The sequence below is a fragment of the Diabrotica virgifera genome, chromosome 10 (genome assembly GCF_917563875.1).
Source record: "Diabrotica virgifera virgifera chromosome 10, PGI_DIABVI_V3a".
Lineage (NCBI taxonomy): Eukaryota > Metazoa > Arthropoda > Insecta > Coleoptera > Chrysomelidae > Diabrotica > Diabrotica virgifera.
Genome location: NC_065452.1, coordinates 6,448,080 through 6,466,798, shown reverse-complemented (window position 1 = coordinate 6,466,798; position 18,719 = coordinate 6,448,080). Strand labels below are relative to the sequence as shown.

Here is an 18,719-nt window from a genome sequence, read left to right as displayed (position 1 = left end):
TTTAAGGTGTTCCTATAGAAATCATTCATAACCGTGTTTACAGAAAGTTGGAATGTAATATTAGACGAAGCAATAAAGCGCTAAAATCGGCCTTACCTCCGAAAAAAAGGACAAGACGGATCTTAATAATTATTTTTGCATTCGATTCGTGAATGCGCCAGGAAACTTGTGGCCCCTAGCCATGAGATAATATTGAAAAACTGCATACAAAAAATGCATTCTTAAAGTGAATCTCAAACAGACAATAAAAAAAATTCAAAACTCGTCAATTATCGGTGGAAATGAGTTCAATTTTGTTACTCGGGGGTTTTTGGGGTCGCTGAAAACGAATATGACGTCAAAAGTGATCTCCGGAGTACCTGTTGCCAAGAGTACCTACTGTTAACCTTGTCATTAAAATTCAATAAAGAATTAGTCAAAAATCATTACTCGGGGGGTTTTTGGGGCCGCTAACGACGAATATGACATCGTAAGTGATTTTCGGAGTACTTGGTGCCCAGGGTACCTACTGTTTAGCTCTCTTGTGAAGTTTTCGGCAAAAAATTTATTAAAAAATTAGTCAAAAATAATTACTCGGGGATTTTTGGGGTCGCTAACGACGAATATGACATCGGAAGCGATCTCTGGAATACCTGGTGCCCAGGGTCAGGGCCGCCGAGAGGGGTGAGCGGGCCCCGGTAAAAAGTGGAGGGCGGGCCCCCGGCAAAAAGTGAAGAACGAAAAAAATTGTTTAATTTTTATAGAAATAAAATTATTAATAATAAATAATAACAAACATTTCAAATATAAATTTTATTAAATTTTGATTATATTTATAATAGTGAAAATATTTATAATACAGGTGTTTTTCGAGTTTTCTGATCAAAATCATTCTTTATTCACAAAGTTGATAGGCAGCTAACCAATCCTGTTTAATTTTTTATGCGAAAAAGAAAACTAAAGGATCTTTCTGCTTCTGCGACTGTCACCGGTAATGTGCAAAATATTCTTAACGCAATAACGATTCGAATTTGAGATGTTTAATTTTATTAGTTAAGCAAATCTACTAGAGATAGTTGAGATTCACCAATATTATCGGTGTATATTGCTCTCAAATGGAAAATTGAACTAATTAATTCTTCACCGATGTCTTCTTTATAAAACTCGCGCAATACATATATCATTTTTTTTTAATATTGTCTTCATCCATATCTCGGAATATCCATAAAATTTGAAATAGCGAATGAATTTTATTTTCCGCATTAAATGTTCTGGTTAAATTGCTTATTATATATGACATTATTAAATATTTCCCAGCGAAATATTGCGTCGGGTTCAAAATTATCAGTGGCATCACTACTAGGCCCAGGCAAATCATCAAAAATCTCACAGGCTTTTTGCGCCGTTTTTCTTTATTTGATGTAAATACTGGATTTATTCCATAATTGCTGGTAACTAATTTAGATTCTTCAACATAGATTCTTGAATCATAGATTCACAGAGAAAACTAAATCGATAGTGGTATCAGAGGAACCGAGACGATGTAAATTGGTCGTAAATAACAAAATAATAGAACAAGTGATGGAAACGGAATACTTGGGAATAAAACTGTCAAGCTACGGAAAAGTGGAAAAAGAAGTAAAAAACAAGTGAGCATGGCGAACAGAGCAGCAGGATGTCTCAACAACACAATCTGGAGAAACAAATACCTCACAATGGAAACGAAAACCAGGATATACAGGGTGAGTCATGAGGAACTGTACATACTCCTACCTCGTATAGAGACCCCTATGGGGAATAACAAATGACCATTAAAAAGTGTCTGCTCCCATTGTTTAATAATATACAGGGCGAGTTTCGCATTTTGACAGAAAATTTTATTCGTCATAATTTTTGAACGGTCAGATCGATGCGTCTCTTATTTTGGTCAATCGTTACACTATTGCCATCTAATCAACTGATTTATTCAAACTAGAAAAAAATCAGGTCCGGCTTTAAAAAAATTAGTTCGTTTGGGTCTTAGAAAAAATTTCACCCTGTATAAGCTTTTTGAAGACTCTAATATGAATTTTACAAATTAAACAAACAGGCAATTAAAATAACATATTTATTTTTTTCCGCACACGATTGCTTAATTTTTTATAAAAAAATCAAATTTGATTATGAATTAAAAGTTTGGTAAAATGAACCATAGATTTAAAAAAAATAACTTTTATTACAAAAATGAATTTTTTTTAACAAATATTTAATTTATTTTATCACCCAATCAACTGATTTATTCAAACTAGAAAAAAATCAGGCCCGGATTTAAAAAATTAGTTTGTTTGGGTCTTAGAAAAAATTTCACCTTGTATACGTTTTTTGAAAACTCTAATATGAATTTTACAAATAAGACAAATAGGCAATTAAAACGGCGTATTTATTTTTTCCCCACACGATTACTTATTTTTTTATTAAAAAAATCAAATTTGACTATGCATAAAAAGTTTGGCAAAGTTTTTGCATAGATTTAAAAAAATTAACTTTTTTTACAAAAATTAATTTACAAAAACAACGTTTTTCTTAAAATTAAAAGTTTTACCATTTTTTTTTTCTATGACACGTCTAGATCTAAAACTTCCCATAACACTTCTTTTGGACTCTATAGTTTAACATAGACGTGATCAAATTGATAAATTTTAAATTTTTCCACCTAATTTTTGCGATTTACAAGTTTGCAACTTTTACAAGAAGAAGACTGAAAGTCTACAGCAATTTTCATAGTCTTCACAATGGTAAGAGGTATGTGCTGTAAATATTTCAGAAAAAAAAAATATTAAAATGGAACAGAATTGTAGCGAGTTAAACCGTGAGTTCATTTTTTTTACATTTTTAGGTTAAAATTCCGATTTTGACAAATTTGATTTTTTAATAAAAAATTAAGTAATCGTGTGGGGAAAAAAATAAATATGCCATTTTAATTGCCTATTTGTCTTATTTGTAAAATTCATATTAGAGTTTTCAAAAAGCGTATACATGGTGAAATTTTTTCTAAGACCAAAACGAACTAATTTTTTAAATCCGGACCTGATTTTTCTCTAGTTTGAATAAATCAGTTGTTTGGATGGTAACATAAGTTACTTATTTGTGCAAAAAAAATTAATTTTTGTAATAAAAGTTATTTTTTTTTTAATCTATGGTTCACTTTACCAAACTTTTAATTCATAGTGAAATTTGATTTTTTTATAAAAAATTAAGTAATGGTGTGCGGAAAAAAATAAATATGCCATTTTAATTGCCTATTTGTCTAATTTGTAAAATTCATATTAGAGTTTTCAAAAAGCGTATACAGGGTGAAATTTTTTCTAAGACCAAAACGAACTAATTTTTTTAAAGCCGGATCTGATTTTTTTCTAGTTTGAATAAATTAGTTGATTAGGTGGTAATAGTGTAACGATTGGCCAAAATAAGAGACACATCGATCTGACCGTTCAAAAATTATGACGAATACAAATTTCTGTCAAAATGCGAAACTCGCCCTGTATATTATTAAACAATGGGAGCAGACACTTTTTAATGGTCATCTGTTATTCCCCATAGGAGCCTCTATACCAGGTAGGAGTATGTACAGTTCCTCATGACTCACCCTGTATAAATCAACAATAAGACTGATAATGACGTATACAGCGGAAACAAGAGACGGCGAAAATACAAAGACTGCTGGAAACAGCAGAAATGAAAGCCTTACGAAAAATAACAAACCAAACTCTAAGAGATAGAGTAAGAAGTGAGGAAATACGAGCGAGATGTGGTATAGAAGAAATAAACATGTGGACCAAAAGAAGAAAAATAGAATGGAATCAACACATAGAAAGAATAACAAAAAATAGAATGGTGCGAAGAGACAAATCGCCAAATAGAAGAAGATCATTCGGACGATCGAGGAAAAGATGGTCAGATAATGTCAATTGAGGCTAAAAACCGAAGTAAAACAGCCATTGAGTCTATTTATAAAGTAGGAAAAAGAAGAAGATCATAGATTCTTCTGATTTTTTGTAAATCTTCTAGAAGCCCTGATATATTTTTAATCTCCATATCCATACCATAGTTTTATCTGACTGCACTGTAGTACTTGACTCCTGTGATTTATTGCTGTTTTAATTTTAAACCAAATCGATTAAAGGTCATAATATTAATATAGCCGAGTATTGCGGACGACGGACGACGCATTATGGACATAAAGTGAAGAGCAAAAAAAACGGAAAAAATTACGTCCTTGGTCTGGTCGGCGTCGGGCCCCTTACATTGCCGGGCCCCGGTAAAATATACCGGCTGTACCGCCCTCTCGGCGGCCCTGCCCAGGGTACCTACTTCTTATGGAGTTTTCGGCAAATTCATTAAAAAATTAGCCAAAAATCATTACTCGGGGGGTTTTTGGGTCGCTGACGACGAATATGACATAGGAAGTGATCTGCGAAAATCACTTCCGATGTCATATTCGTCGTCAGCGACACAAAAAACCCCGAGTAATGAATTTTTGCCTAATTTTTTAATGAATTTGCCGAAAACTCTATAAGATGTAGGTACAATATGGGCACCGGGTATTCCGGAGATCGCTTCCGATGCCATATTCGTCGTTAGCGACCCCAAAAACACCCGAGTAGTTATTTTTGACTAATTTTTTATTAAATTTTTTGCCGAAAACTCCACAAGACGAGGTAAACAGTAGGTACCCTATGCACCAGGTACTCCGGAAATTACTTCCGATGTAATATTCGTCGTTAGCGACCCCAAAAACCCCCAAGTAATGATTTTTGACTAATTTTTAATGAGTTTCATCAAGCTCAAATGAAGGAATAATAATTGTTAATGGGGAAGTAATAGAGAACATAATACATGCAGACGATACTGTGCTATTGGCAAGAACATCGGAAGAGCTTCAACTTTTACTAGAGAATATTAATAGAGTACGCAACTACGGTACCTACAAAGAAAACCATACCGAAAAAATACCAGCTTCTCAAATCACAAAGTAGATTAAGGGCCGGTTGTTCGAACGCTAATCAAGAAGTTGATTATAATCAATCAGTTCATTGTAATCAGTTTTCTTGATGGGAATCAAATCGATACATCAAAAATATATGTAAAACACTAATCATTAATTGATTGTAGGTAAAGCAGTAATTAAAATATAGCCGCAGCTCTTAAATTATTAAAAATTGCTTATTAATATTGATTTGTAAGTAAAAACAAGAAATTAACATCAGAAATAGTTTAATATGGTTTATTTTAGATTAAAATCAAAATAATAAAATAAATCAGTCAACATAACCTCAAAATATGACATCTGTCAGAAGGACCTTAAATCAAATATAATTGTAATTAAATATTTGATAATGATCAGTGGATTCCATTTTTGATTAGCGTTCGAACAACCGGCCCTTAATCTACAGTCAATATTAACAAAGTTACTCAAATTATTTAGAAGCCAATAAATGACTATACTTTAGTAGCATGTTTTCGGAAGGGTAAAAATGACTTTTTATTTTTTTTAAATACGTTAAAAATATAAGTATTCTTCTTTCATGTGGTTTCCACAGAATTGCTGTCTCATTGTTATTTTCTGAGCAATAACATTGAAAAAAAGCTGTGTGGGATAAACAAATTGAATCAAATTTAAACTAATAATTGACGAATCGTCTTAAATTTTTGTGTGTATTATATGGACTGTTTGGCTCTACTTTTCATGTAATATCAAAGTATTAAGTTTATTTTCGCGAAATTTATAGAAACTTTTTGATTTTTGAAATTTTAGTATTATTTTGATATTTCCGAAGTACCAAATAATCGTACCAAAATTCAAAAACTGCCATTTTAAACCTCTGCTCATCTACTACAAGACTAATACTCTAAATAAGATATTTAATTACCCTATTTTACCTGTAGCGATTTAAACAAAAAACTGCCATTTTTGACCATTATTTGTTAAGTACTAAAATTCTCGTCCGAACTGTGACGGGCATTCTTTTGTATTTATGTATAATGTACCTATTAGGTATATAGTACCCAAAAAACCTGTCTGCAACCTGGCTGGTCAAGTGTCCCGACAAAAACCTTATTTCTCTGTACTACCAGTTATGTTAATAGAAAATTATAACATAACTGCAGACTGCAGTGATGTCATGGATAGCATAAACAAATGTCATCGTAGCTACCGTACACTCATGTTATTTATGAAGAACCTCGTGTAACTTATGACGTCACTGTGACCGAGCAAGACCTCTTCACTTCCATCAGTTTCGTGCAAATATGAATTCAAATTCAACTGGGCCATGGGCTACACCTGAGACATTTTACCAGCAAACCACGATCGATCTTGGTTGCATTAAGCGTGGTTTGAACCGTACTGATTATTTTACATACCATGACCAAACTTTCAAAAAATCACAAAGCGATATTATTAATCTCGAAGAAGAAAATACTGGCACTGCGATTAAATTTGAAGAAATTAGTTTAGAATCACAAGAAGAAAATTTGGAATAGAAGATCCTTTCTAGTGCACAGCACAACAAAGCACGCCTAGATGAATAAAAATCCAAAAATTAAAAAAAAAGATATTTTCTATATACACTAATTAGTTTTAATTAAATTCTAAAAATTAAATGTAATAATATAAAATTATATTAATTGATGGTTTCGACCATTACTTAATAGAAATTCATTTTATCTAATACCAAAACACTAAAATTTTTTTTTTTCAATATTTCCAAAAAATTGATTATTGGTTAATGTGACATTAATTTATAATAAATTTTGTGAAAATATTGAAAACAAAAGTGTTTAGTGTTTTATTGTTAGATGTAATAATTATACTGTTGCAAAGTTTGTTTTTATTAATGTATCACTAAAGTTATTTAAAAAATTAATTTGTTTAAAGAAATATTGCTTAAATAATGATACGGCTCTCGAATGAGAATATTATTTGTATTTAGAGCGTTAAAAAGTACCTATATTTCGATAATTTTTTCTTAACATGTAGTTTTATTATGAAAACAGTACTTTTATTTTTATATAAATGGATTTGTGTAAATTCATTTATAACAAAATAATAAATTAAATTAAATTAATTAAAACATTTTTGATCAGTCGCTTCTTATAGAAAATTTATTTATTCTATTTTATTACGACTTGTTCAAAAGTTTTAAAGTTATAAGCAAGCAAATAAAAAGAAACATTTTCATTATTTTATTAACATTTCCGACCTATTTGACAGGTAGGGAAAATCAGTTATTATTAGGTTTGTTCTAGCAAACAGTCAAACTAGTCAGAAACCGTCAGCAAACAGTTGGTCAGTGAGACAACATAATACAGTCAGTCACCAGTGCTATCCCCTCTACTCGCTCTGGTCGACTATTCGCTGATGGTTTCAAACCGTTTGAAACTGATGCTAGAACAAACCTATTATTGAAGTTATCACATAACTTTTTCTGCAAAAATCAGAAGGACATCATTAACATCCTTTTCAAAACAGATCAGCTCTGGTCTATAAGTTTTCTAACAATAGTTATGCTTTTAGCGGCTATTTTTCAAAAACGTTGTTTTTTTAAACTATTCGAAGTTAAATCTCAATTAAGTATAGCTTTTATTAGATTTAATTTATTTTGATATTTTTTTTAAATCAATTTTGATAGAAAGATAACACTTATAACAGAAACGGAATTTATTTCTGGACGTAGTGAGTAGGTTAAGAAATTATTGATTTTTATTTAATCCTACACTTAATTTCTTTTTATTAAAGAAAACTAAATTTCTATTTTAAATAAAATTTAGTTTCCGGGGGGCTTGGACAGAAAAAAATCAAACGAAATTTACCCATTTTTTAATCATGTACCCAAATTATATGAATGTAGTAAGCAGTTGTGTTAGAAAAGTATAACATAACTGCAGTGATGTCATGAACAGCCTAGACAAATTCCAACGTAGCTACCGTACACTCATGTTATTTATAAAGAACCTCGTGTAACTGATGACGTCACTGTGACCGAGCAAGACCTCTACACTTCCACCAGCTTCGTGCAAATGTGAATTCAAATTCAACTGGGCCATGGGCTACACCTGAGACATTTTACCAGCAAACCACGATCGATCTTGGTTGCATTAAGCGTGGGTTGAACCGTACTGATTATTTTACATACCATAACCAAACTTTCAAAAAATCACAAAGCGATATTATTAATCTCGAAGAAGAAAATACTGGTACTGCTATTAAATTTGAAGAAATTAGTTTAGAATTACAAGAAGAAAATTTGGAATAGAAGATCCTTTCTAGTGCACAGCACAACAAAGCACGTATAGATGAATAATAATCCAAAAATTAAAAAAAAAGATATTTTCTATATACACTAATTAGTTTTAATTAAATTCTAAAAATTAAATGTAATAACACAAAATTATATTAATTGATGGTTTCGACCATTACTTGATAGAAATTCATTTTATCTAATAACAAAAAACTAAATTTTTTTTTTCAATATTTCCAAAAATTGATTATTGATTAATGTGACATTAATTTATAATAAATTTTGTGGAAATATTGAAAACAAAAGTGTTTAGTGTTTTATTGTTAGATACAATAATTATATTGTTGCACTGTTTATTTTTATTAATGTATCATTAAAGTTATTTAAAAAATTAATTTGTTTAAACAAATATTGCTTAAATAATGATACGGCTTTCGAATGAGAATATTATTTGTATTTAGAGCGTTAAAAAGTACCTACATTTTGATAAGTTTTTCTTAACATGTAGTTTTACTATGAAAACAGTACTTTTATTTTTGTATAAATGGATTTGTATAAATTCATTTATAACAAAATAATAAATTAAATTAAATTTATTAAAACATTTTTGATCAGTCGCCTCTTATAGAAAATTTAATTATTCTATTTTATTACGACTTGTTCAAAAGTTTTAAAGTTATAAGCAAGCAAATAAAAAGAAACATTTTCATTATTTTATTAACATTTCCGACCTATTTGACAGGTAGGGAAAATCAGTTATTATTAGGTTTGTTCTAGCAAACAGTCAAACTAGTCAGAAACCGTCAGCAAACAGTTGGTCAGTGAGACAACATAATACAGTCAGTCACCAGTGCTATCCCCTCTACTCGCTCTGGTCGCCTATTCGCTGATGGTTTCAAACCGTTTGAAACTGATGCTAGAACAAAGCTATTATTGAAGTTATCACATAACTTTTTCTGCAAAAATCAGAAGGACATCATTAACATCCATTTCAAAACAGATCAGCTCTGGTCTATAAGTTTTCTAACAATAGTTATGCTTTTAGCGGCTATTTTTCAAAAACGTTGTTTTTTTTAAACTATTCGAAGTTAAATCTCAATTAAGTATAGCTTTTATTAGATTTAATTTATTTTGATATTTTTTTTAAATCAATTTTGATAGAAAGATAACACTTATAACAGAAACGGAATTTATTTCTGGACGTAGTGAGTAGGTTAAGAAATTATTGATTTTTATTTAATCCTACACTTACTTTTTTTTTATTAAAGAAAACTAAATTTCTATTACAAGCATTTTAAATAAAATTTAATTTCCGGGGGGCTTGGACAGAAAAAAATCAAACGAAATTTACCCATTTTTTAATCATGTACCCAAATTATATGAATGTAGTAAGCAGTTGTGTTAGAAAAGTATAACATAACTGCAGTGATGTCATGAACAGCCTAGACAAATTCCAACGTAGCTACCGTACACTCATGTTATTTATAAAGAACCTCGTGTAACTGATGACGTCACTGTGACCGAGCAAGACCTCTACACTTCCACCAGCTTCGTGCAAATGTGAATTCAAATTCAACTGGGCCATGGGCTACACCTGAGACATTTTAACGGCAAACCACGATCGATCGTGTGAACGCTGTTGCCAGACAACGAAAAAAGCCAGCGACATAATGACTACATATTTCCACACTTATTTCTCTTAGCCTATTGATACCACTGTGATTTACATACTCGAATGAAATCGATGATTCTCTTCGGAAACTGTGCACTGAAACTACTGTGAAACGATTTGTGTATCGGATGTTAGCTACCGCCTGTCAATGCAATACCTACCAGAGAAAAATTCATTTTGCCAGATTTCGGTTCCTAATACGAAATTTACCAAAAATTTACTATAATGTTTTCGTACACGCAAAATATACTACCTATACATTTCGTGAACACGTGTGTAAACTCAAATATATATATATATTGTTAAAAATAGAGTTTTCATCATTTTTACTTTAAAATTAGCAATAATTATTTAGTTTAGTCTCCACCAATGCAAACTACATACAATTTATCGTATTTTAGCTCCAACTTTTCATATTATTGGGTATTTAAGCGCGAAGCCATTTTCTTCGAAAATAATGTTAGGCCTAGCGTAACACAGACAATCAATAAAAAATTGAAGAGTATTACTCCTTTGATGTGATGTATCACTGTCAAATACAGAAGTTACAATTCATCATGAATTATAGATCGGTACGTAGTACTGAAAAGTGTGTAAGAAAATAGTTAATTCCGAACTTTCTTTAATCAGAGGGTTAAATGAAATATAATAGAAAACTTGCAATTCAAAAACAAAAAACATGTGTTCATAGTAGATAAGGTGTTAAATATCTTTAAAAATCATTAAATTTCAATCGCTAATCTACCTCTGTGCTTGTAAATGACGTCATCTAAACTAAATTTGGAAGAAAAACAGCGCAAGTGGCGTTCGGATTTTCCGATTAGTTCGAAATAAAACGTGACGATGTTCAATTTGTCTAAAGCCATTTCCAGAAAAACGACGCCAGCAAATAATAAGGAACTTGGGGTATGGTTTTAGGCCACTCAATGGCCTGACCCAGTTCAGAAGACGTCGCGATGTGACAAGATCAAAGCATCAGAAACAAGAAAGTCAGCAAAAATTCAAATTGTAACTTGAAGCAAAAAAATAAGTAAGTATGTAGATTTATGTTCAGTCTATAGTACTTACTTTGTGGCTGGTCCAATATGTTTGCGATAGCGGTCGCCCCAAAGCCCGTCGCAATCCCGTCGAATAGTCGTGGAGGTCAGGTTAACATTGGTCGTATGAACGAAATAAATGTAGCTAGGCGCCCTATAACGAACGCACCCAAGCACTACACGCACACAAACTCAACTCGCTATCTCACACGTCGCAACTCGCAACACTCCGACCCTCTCTGACTTGTTCTGCAATAGAAATATTTAGATTTTCCACCGTCAGAGGCTCCACCTTACAAGTTTCCGTGTGAAAAGCTCAAAAATCGACCCACCATTTAGTAGCAATTTTCCGGTCCAAAAATTTGATTATTTGGATGTAATACACATATACGCGCTCGCATTCAAAGTGCTCTTAAAAAGTTGCAAATATTTAAGCCTCAGAATTATTTTTATCCCTATATTCCCATTTTCCTCAAATTTCGCGAAAATTTTCATAGTCGCGCTATTCAATAATTGAATTCCGCCTACACGATTCGGAGAAAACACTCTACATGCCACCATCTAGTGGCTCTCAGAAGCATTAAAAAATAATGAATGGAGAAATCTTCAAAAACTTTTTGTCCTATTTTTTTGTTTTTTTGAAAATGAACATGGGACCTTAGCTTTTCTTTACGGTCCTTAGTTTTCGTTCAAAAATTTTGATTACAATTTTTTTAAGATCCTTTCGACTTCGTGTAACCATCGTTTTCTTGGTCAATCACCTCTTTTTTTTTCATACATTTCTGTGCAGTAGCGTACTGATAGATCCGCGGGCCCTAGTTCCAGTTGGGATGCGGGCCCCCCGCCCAATAAAAACACACATTGTATATTAAAAGTTTTTAATAAACATTAAATATAAATCATCATATATTTATAAAAACTCAAGCTAATTTAAAACAGTAAATTAATATTAATCCTATCGTTTTTCATTTTATTTAATTTAATCAGTTAAGCCCATTCGTACCTTTCGGTGTTGGGCTGTTTACAACTAGTTCAATATCTACATTTCAATACATTTTAATAATTATACAAAACTTTTATTTTAACAATACAATTTTAATAAATATAAATTACTTATTTGACCCATTTTTCTGTCCATATGTTTTAATCTTGTGGTGCTTCTTTGATACTTCTTTTCCATGCTGTTCTATTTTGAGCCAATTGTTTTACCATACTCCATTGCAGTCCTCTCTTCTCTGCTTCTTGTCTAACTTGTTCTTCCCATCTCATTCTTGGGCGACCTACTTTATTTTTCCCTTGTACTCTGACTTCATATACTTTTTTCGTTATTCTTGTGTCGTTTAGTCTGTGGATGTGGCCCAACCATCCTAACTGTCGTTCCCCTATAATTGTCTCTATGGGTTTTATCTTTAGAGCTTGAGTTATTGTGTCGTTTCTTATTTTGTCTCTTCGTGTGACCCCTTCTATTTTTCTCAAGAATCTCATCTCTGTAGCTTTGATTTTTCTTTTGTTGTTCTTTGTTAGCGTCCACGACTCACTCCCATAGACGATTGATGGTCGAACCACTTTTTGGTGCACTTGTGTTTTGACTTCTTTGGGTACCTCTTTCTTTCCAAAGAACGTATTTCTTAATGTATTATAAATTGTCCCTGCTTTTCCTATTTTATTGTTTATTTCTTTGTCTATTTTACCATCTTCTTCAATAATTGTACCTAAGTAGTTGTAGCTGTTTACTTGTTCCAAAACTTGTCCTTCTACCTTAATTTTTATCACTTTTTTTGTAGTTGCCATAACCATTGTTTTACTTTTATCTGTGTTTATTTCCATGTTCATTTTTCTTAGTTCTTTTATATAAGTGTTTATTATTTGTTGCAGTTTCTCTTCCGTGTCAGCTAACAATACCATATCATCTGCAAATATCTGCAATATCATGTCTTTAGATTTCTCCTTGCATTGCTTTATTGCGTCATCTAGTACCATTGAGAAAAGTAATGGACTTAGTACACAGCCTTGTTTTAGTCCTATCTTTGCCTGGAATTCATCAGATTCTTGATTGTGAGTCCTTATTTTTATTTTATTATTTTTATATAAGGCTTTAATTATTTCTATCATATCCTTTTCTATTCCATTTTTCTTTAAACATTTCCATATATCTTCCCTTCTTATTCTATCAAAAGCTTTTTTCAGATCAATAAAGCATATGTGTATCTCTTTGCCTTTCATCAATAGTTTTTCTCCTATTTGTCTCAATATGAATATCAGATCTTGGGTACTCCTTCCTTTTCTGAAGGCATGCTGGGATTCTTCTAGTTTTATTTCTAGTTTTTCCCTTAGCCTTTTTTCAATTATTCTATTAAATATTTTGGCAGGAACGCTTGTCAATGTAATACCCCTATAATTTTCGCAATTTCTTACGTCTCCTTTCTTAAACAGTGGTACTATTATATCTGTTTTCCAATCAGATGGTATTTCCTTTGCTGTGATTATTTCATTTAGTAGTTCTCGGAATTTTTCTTTTGAATTTTCACTCATGTACTTTAACATTTCAGCTGTGATTTCATCTTGGCCTGGAGATTTTCCCAATTTTAATTTGTCAATGGCTTCTGCAATTTCCTCTTTTGTTATTTGCTGCATTTCCTCTGTATTTTCGATCATGTCTTCCTCTCTGTCATGTTGATATTGTTTTCATTCTGTTAGTTCTTCAAAGTACTGCTTCCATCTTTGCATTATTTCTCTTTCTGTAGTTAATATATTTTCTTCTTTATCTCTTATGTTTCTTAATCTATGTGTTTTCTTTTGTCTTAGCTGTTTCAATGTACCATAGAACAATTTTTGGTTATTAAAATAGTTTTCATTCATTTTGTGTCCAAAATCTTCCCAAGACTTCTTTTTTGCCGTTTTAATTTCTTGTTTAATGTCGTTTCTGGCCATTTTATATTTTTCGAAATCGTCCTCCGATTTGGTTTTTAGATACATTTTCCATACTTTTTTCTTTTCTTTCACTTTACGTTGTATTTCCGCTGTCCACCATTTACTTTTCTTCGAATATATGTTTGTGATTTTAGTTGTTCCGCATACTTCTTTTGCTGTTTTCAATATGATTTCCTTAAATTGCTTCCATTTATTTTCTATTCCTGTGTTAATTGCCTTTATAGTCTCGAACTGTTTGGTTAACTTCTTCTGGTATTCCTCTTTACTATCTATTTCTCTTAATTTGTAGCTTTTTATTTTTTCTTTAGTTATCTTCTTTCTTTTTTCTGTTGTGTTATGTGTGTACACCCTTAGTTCCATTATAAGCAAGTAATGGTCACTGCTTATTTCAGCCTCTCTTTTTACCTTTACGTCTTTTATCATCTTTAGGTCTTTTCTTTTTATTAGGAAATAGTCTATTATAATCGTTTTTCATACTGACGTAATTGATCACTTTACTCCAGCAGTTTTTATAAATAATGAAGATCAAACATTTTCTACATCTAAATTTCCAATCATAATTAAAAACCTTAATATCGAAAAACTAAAACAGCTTTTAAAAAATGAATATTAGAATGCAAATTACATCAACAAAATATATTCTCAAATTGCATATATTTACATTGCATATATAGTCCAGGGTAATAAGGTTTTTTCATGGCACTCGAGCAGCCAGGGTACTGAAGGGTTTTTTCGACAGGTAATACCTATGAGAACAAATTGTAACTATTTCCTGCGTAGGATCTGGCGGCTATTTTTATTTATAAACAATTTAATGTCGAAAAACGGCATTTTTCCGTTTTTTTTTTTCAAATCAATGGAAAACAGTGTACCTTGTGGTTACATTAGTACAAAAATCTTCGAGAACATGGAAAAACCTTTAAAATTTACAAAGGTTCATACACTTATTTCTAGTGTTTTTGTATCCTCAACTGATTGGACATTTTTTTATAAATTCATAAAAAACATGGACTAATGAAAATACTATCTTTTTTTATTACTATTTATTGAACTATTACGTTTATTTGGATTAGGTGGTAGAGGCTGTAGTGGGCCAAATCTAAAAGGAAAGGTGGTAGAATCTGTAGGGGATTGTGAAACAGAAGTGGATACTTTCCTTTTTTATTTGCATTATGTTCAGTATTAATCCTACTAGGTCCAGAATTTTGTTAGTTTTTTCATATATGGTCTTAGAATGGTAGGTTGAGATGACGTAATGTCATCAGATACGTTAGGTAGTTTTGGAAATTTTCTTTATCAAGATTTGACAATATCGAAAATTTATTGTTACTAATAAATCCGGAAAAAGATGATTCATTTAACCTTTTTGCTTCGAAAAAGGAGATTTTTTTGATCTAACATAATGTTTTTAATTTTTTTGTTCCTCATAAATGGGACAACTATTGGAGATTGGAATAGGATCTTCACTTTTACAATGTATACAAAAGGTTTTTTTAGTATCGCATATGTGACTATCATTTTTAATTTCTGCACATCGTATACAAAATTTGACCAAATTTTAGATATTAGTAACATTATATTACCCTGCCTACGAATCTTTCTACCTGCAAATACGCAAAATTAACTGCGACATGAGTTAGTAAAACAATTCCTTCAAATTAGTCTAAGATCCGATATAAGGTCGAACTGCACCGATCTGTTTAATGGAAAAAAATTATTTTATATGTAAATTAGTATGTTAAACATTATAAAAAACAAGGGGTGCCTGATATAATCCTGTTCTGACTATAATTAATTAATAATTAAAAAATGATTTTTTTTTATAAATTTGACTGACGTGTTTAACAAAAAAAATTAATACTATCGGTAAGTGCAAAGCCTATAGGATATGTAAAAATAGGGGTGCCTGTAAAAAGTCAGTTCTAAATGGGGGTTGCCTAATTTTTAAAATTTTACAGCGTCTACTTATGAATAATTGAACATGTGTAAAACTTTGTTATTACTAATTTTACGAAAAAAAGTTATTCTTTATAAAAAGTTCTGCATGATGTAAATCCTATGATTCAACCATCAGATGTCAAATTTTATCAATCTTATACGAGTTATATCAAAAAATGTTAATTTCGGTCAAGAGTGACTTCGACCTTTCGAAAATTGCTATTATGAAACGGTATTAATAATCAAAAAAAATGTATTAGTGCGCAATTACATCATTATAATTTAAAAAAATGCAAATTTTTCCGAAATTAGATTCTAAACTTCATTTTTATTTCTTACAAGTAGGATAACTCTTTTATTATCAATTTTGCGAAAAAAGCAATTGTTCATAAAAAGCTTTGAATTGTCTAAAACCTAAGGTGCAGCCATCATCAATTTTATAAATTTTATACGGGGTATGTCAAAAAATATGAATTTCGCTCGGGAAAAAAGTTATTCAGCATTAAAAGTATGTTGCAATATAGAATTAGATCCTTAAAATTGGAATATTCTGAAATATAAAAGTATGAAACAACTCTTTGAGCGAAATTCATTGGCAAAATTGGCAAAAAAGGAAAATCACTGGCAAAAGCTCGCAATATATGTAGGTACTTATATAATTACAAGTATGTACTATGAAATATCCAATAATTTGGAAATATATTTACATTAGATTAATTAAAAAAACTGTAAACATTAAATATTGAAATATATTATAATATATTTTTCAATACAAATTCTAAAATCGGTCAGGAATTTAGACATTTTTGACAACTTTTTTGAAAGGAACATTCGATATTTCCATATATTTATCTGTTGCCTGGAAACGAAAAATATCTGTATGGAAATCTTATTTCCTTACAGGAATTTCCTGTAAGGAATAGTATACTGTAGAACAAATAAGAAAAAACGACATATTTCTCACGAGCGCAGACATTTGTTGGCACGAGCCGAGGAACTAGGCGAGGGCCGCAAATCAAGCGAGGGAGAAATATGTAATTTTCTCATGTGTTGTACACTGTACTTTTTCTATGGATGCGGTTTTGTCAAGAGTTCAAACTTCAAAATTTAATAGTTTAGGTGTTTTTAGGTATATTATATGCACAAATTGAAATAAAATCATCACCTTTCCGACTTACTGTAGCCTTCTTTCTTTAATTGTAAGTTCAACTTCCTTCTCTTTACCTATTCTTCTCAGTACTTCATTGTCCGTAACTCTATCTACCCAGGAAACCCTCACAATTCTTCTATAGGTCCACATTTCAAAGGCGTTAAGTCGTCTCATTGTCTCCACATTTAACGTCCATGGTCCATAACTTATGGTTTTGAATAATAAAATTCTTGTACTGAATAAAATATCTTTAATAATTATTTTTTAGTTTTTAATTTGAAATTTTTTGACAACTGACATTGTTCATTTATATTTACATCCTTGAAAAAGATAAACGTTTCAAGTAACTATGCTTTCTGGTTGCAATTTATAACGATATTTGAATGCTTTATTTATAATGAATAATATATGAGAGCACTTATAACCGGCAAAATAACGCAAAAGATGGAAAACATATTAAGTAAGATAAAAAGAGATGAACCTAGTGGAGATGTTAAATTTAGCGATAGTAACTTATATATTGACATTATCTTGATTGTTTTCCACCTTTAGACGTATCGGATGAGTTTGAGAAATGCCACTGTCACAGTGACAGTTTTAGTTGACATACTCCTCTGATACGTCTAAAGGTGGGAAAAAATCAATATAATGTCAATCTATATAAGTTACTATCGCAAAATTTATCAACTCTACTAGTTTTGTTCCCTTTTATCTCACAATTTAATATGTTCTCCATCTTTTGCGCTATTTTACCGGTTATTAGCACGCTCATCACTGTATACATATATTGCGAGTTTTGGCAGTGATTTTCCCTTTTTGCCAATTTTGCCAAGTTTGCCGATTTTGCCAATGAATTTCGCTTAAGAGATTTTTTATACCTTTATATATTTCAGAATATTTCAAATTATAATGATATTCTACTATATTGCAACATATATTTAATACTGAATAACTTTTCTCCGGAGCGAAATTCAAAATTTTTTTATATACCTCGTATAAAGTATATAAAATTGATGATGGCTGCACCTTAGGTTTTAGACAATTCAAAGCTATTTATGCCTCTGTAGTTTTCACAAACTTTTGGGTTTCCTTTTTTAAATATCGGAATAATTAACCCTTTTTCCCATTCTTTAAGCATTGATTCTTTTATCCAAATCTGTTTAATCAGGATATACAATCTTTGCTGTATTGCTGTCCCTCCATGTTTAATCAACTCATTAACTAAACAGTCTGTTCCCCCTGCTTTATTTTGTTTTAGTTGGCTTATCACTTCGTTAAATTCTTCTGCCGTTGGTATGTTTTGTTCAGGCCGTTCTTCTTCTGTTATTTCCAAAACTTCATCTTCATTTGCTTGTATGTTTTCTTGCGTTAAGAGATTTTTGAAATAATTTTGCCACTCATTCTTTTCTATTGTTGCCATATTTAATTTTTTATTTTGCTTGTTAATATATTTATACAGCTTGCCGTTGTTTTTTGTGTCTTTTTCCAGTGCATTCATGGTTTCTTCAATCCACTCTTCTAAATGTGGTTTATAAGATCTTGACCACAATGATAAATAAACGATTGATGGAGCATACAGATATAAAAATAGGGGATTATCAAAATGGTTTTAGGAAAGGAAGATCTACCGTAGATACCATACACATAGTGACTCAGACAATCGAGAAATTCTATGAATATGACATGTGGCTGCATATCCTCTTTATTGACTTCAAGCAAGCATTTGACAGTAT

General features: G+C 31.0%; 1 protein-coding gene across 1 annotated transcript in view; it reads right to left on the bottom strand.

Annotated features, from left to right (window-relative positions):
* Positions 1 to 11,200, bottom strand: part of LOC114330054 (plasma membrane calcium-transporting ATPase 2) — a 631,040-nt gene extending 619,840 nt beyond the window's left edge. The window contains exon 1 of the mRNA XM_028279354.2: positions 10,999 to 11,200. The gene's annotated coding sequence lies outside the window, so the exon portion shown is untranslated. The remainder of the gene's footprint in view (positions 1 to 10,998) is intronic.
* Between the last annotated feature and the right edge of the window lie 7,519 nt (positions 11,201 to 18,719).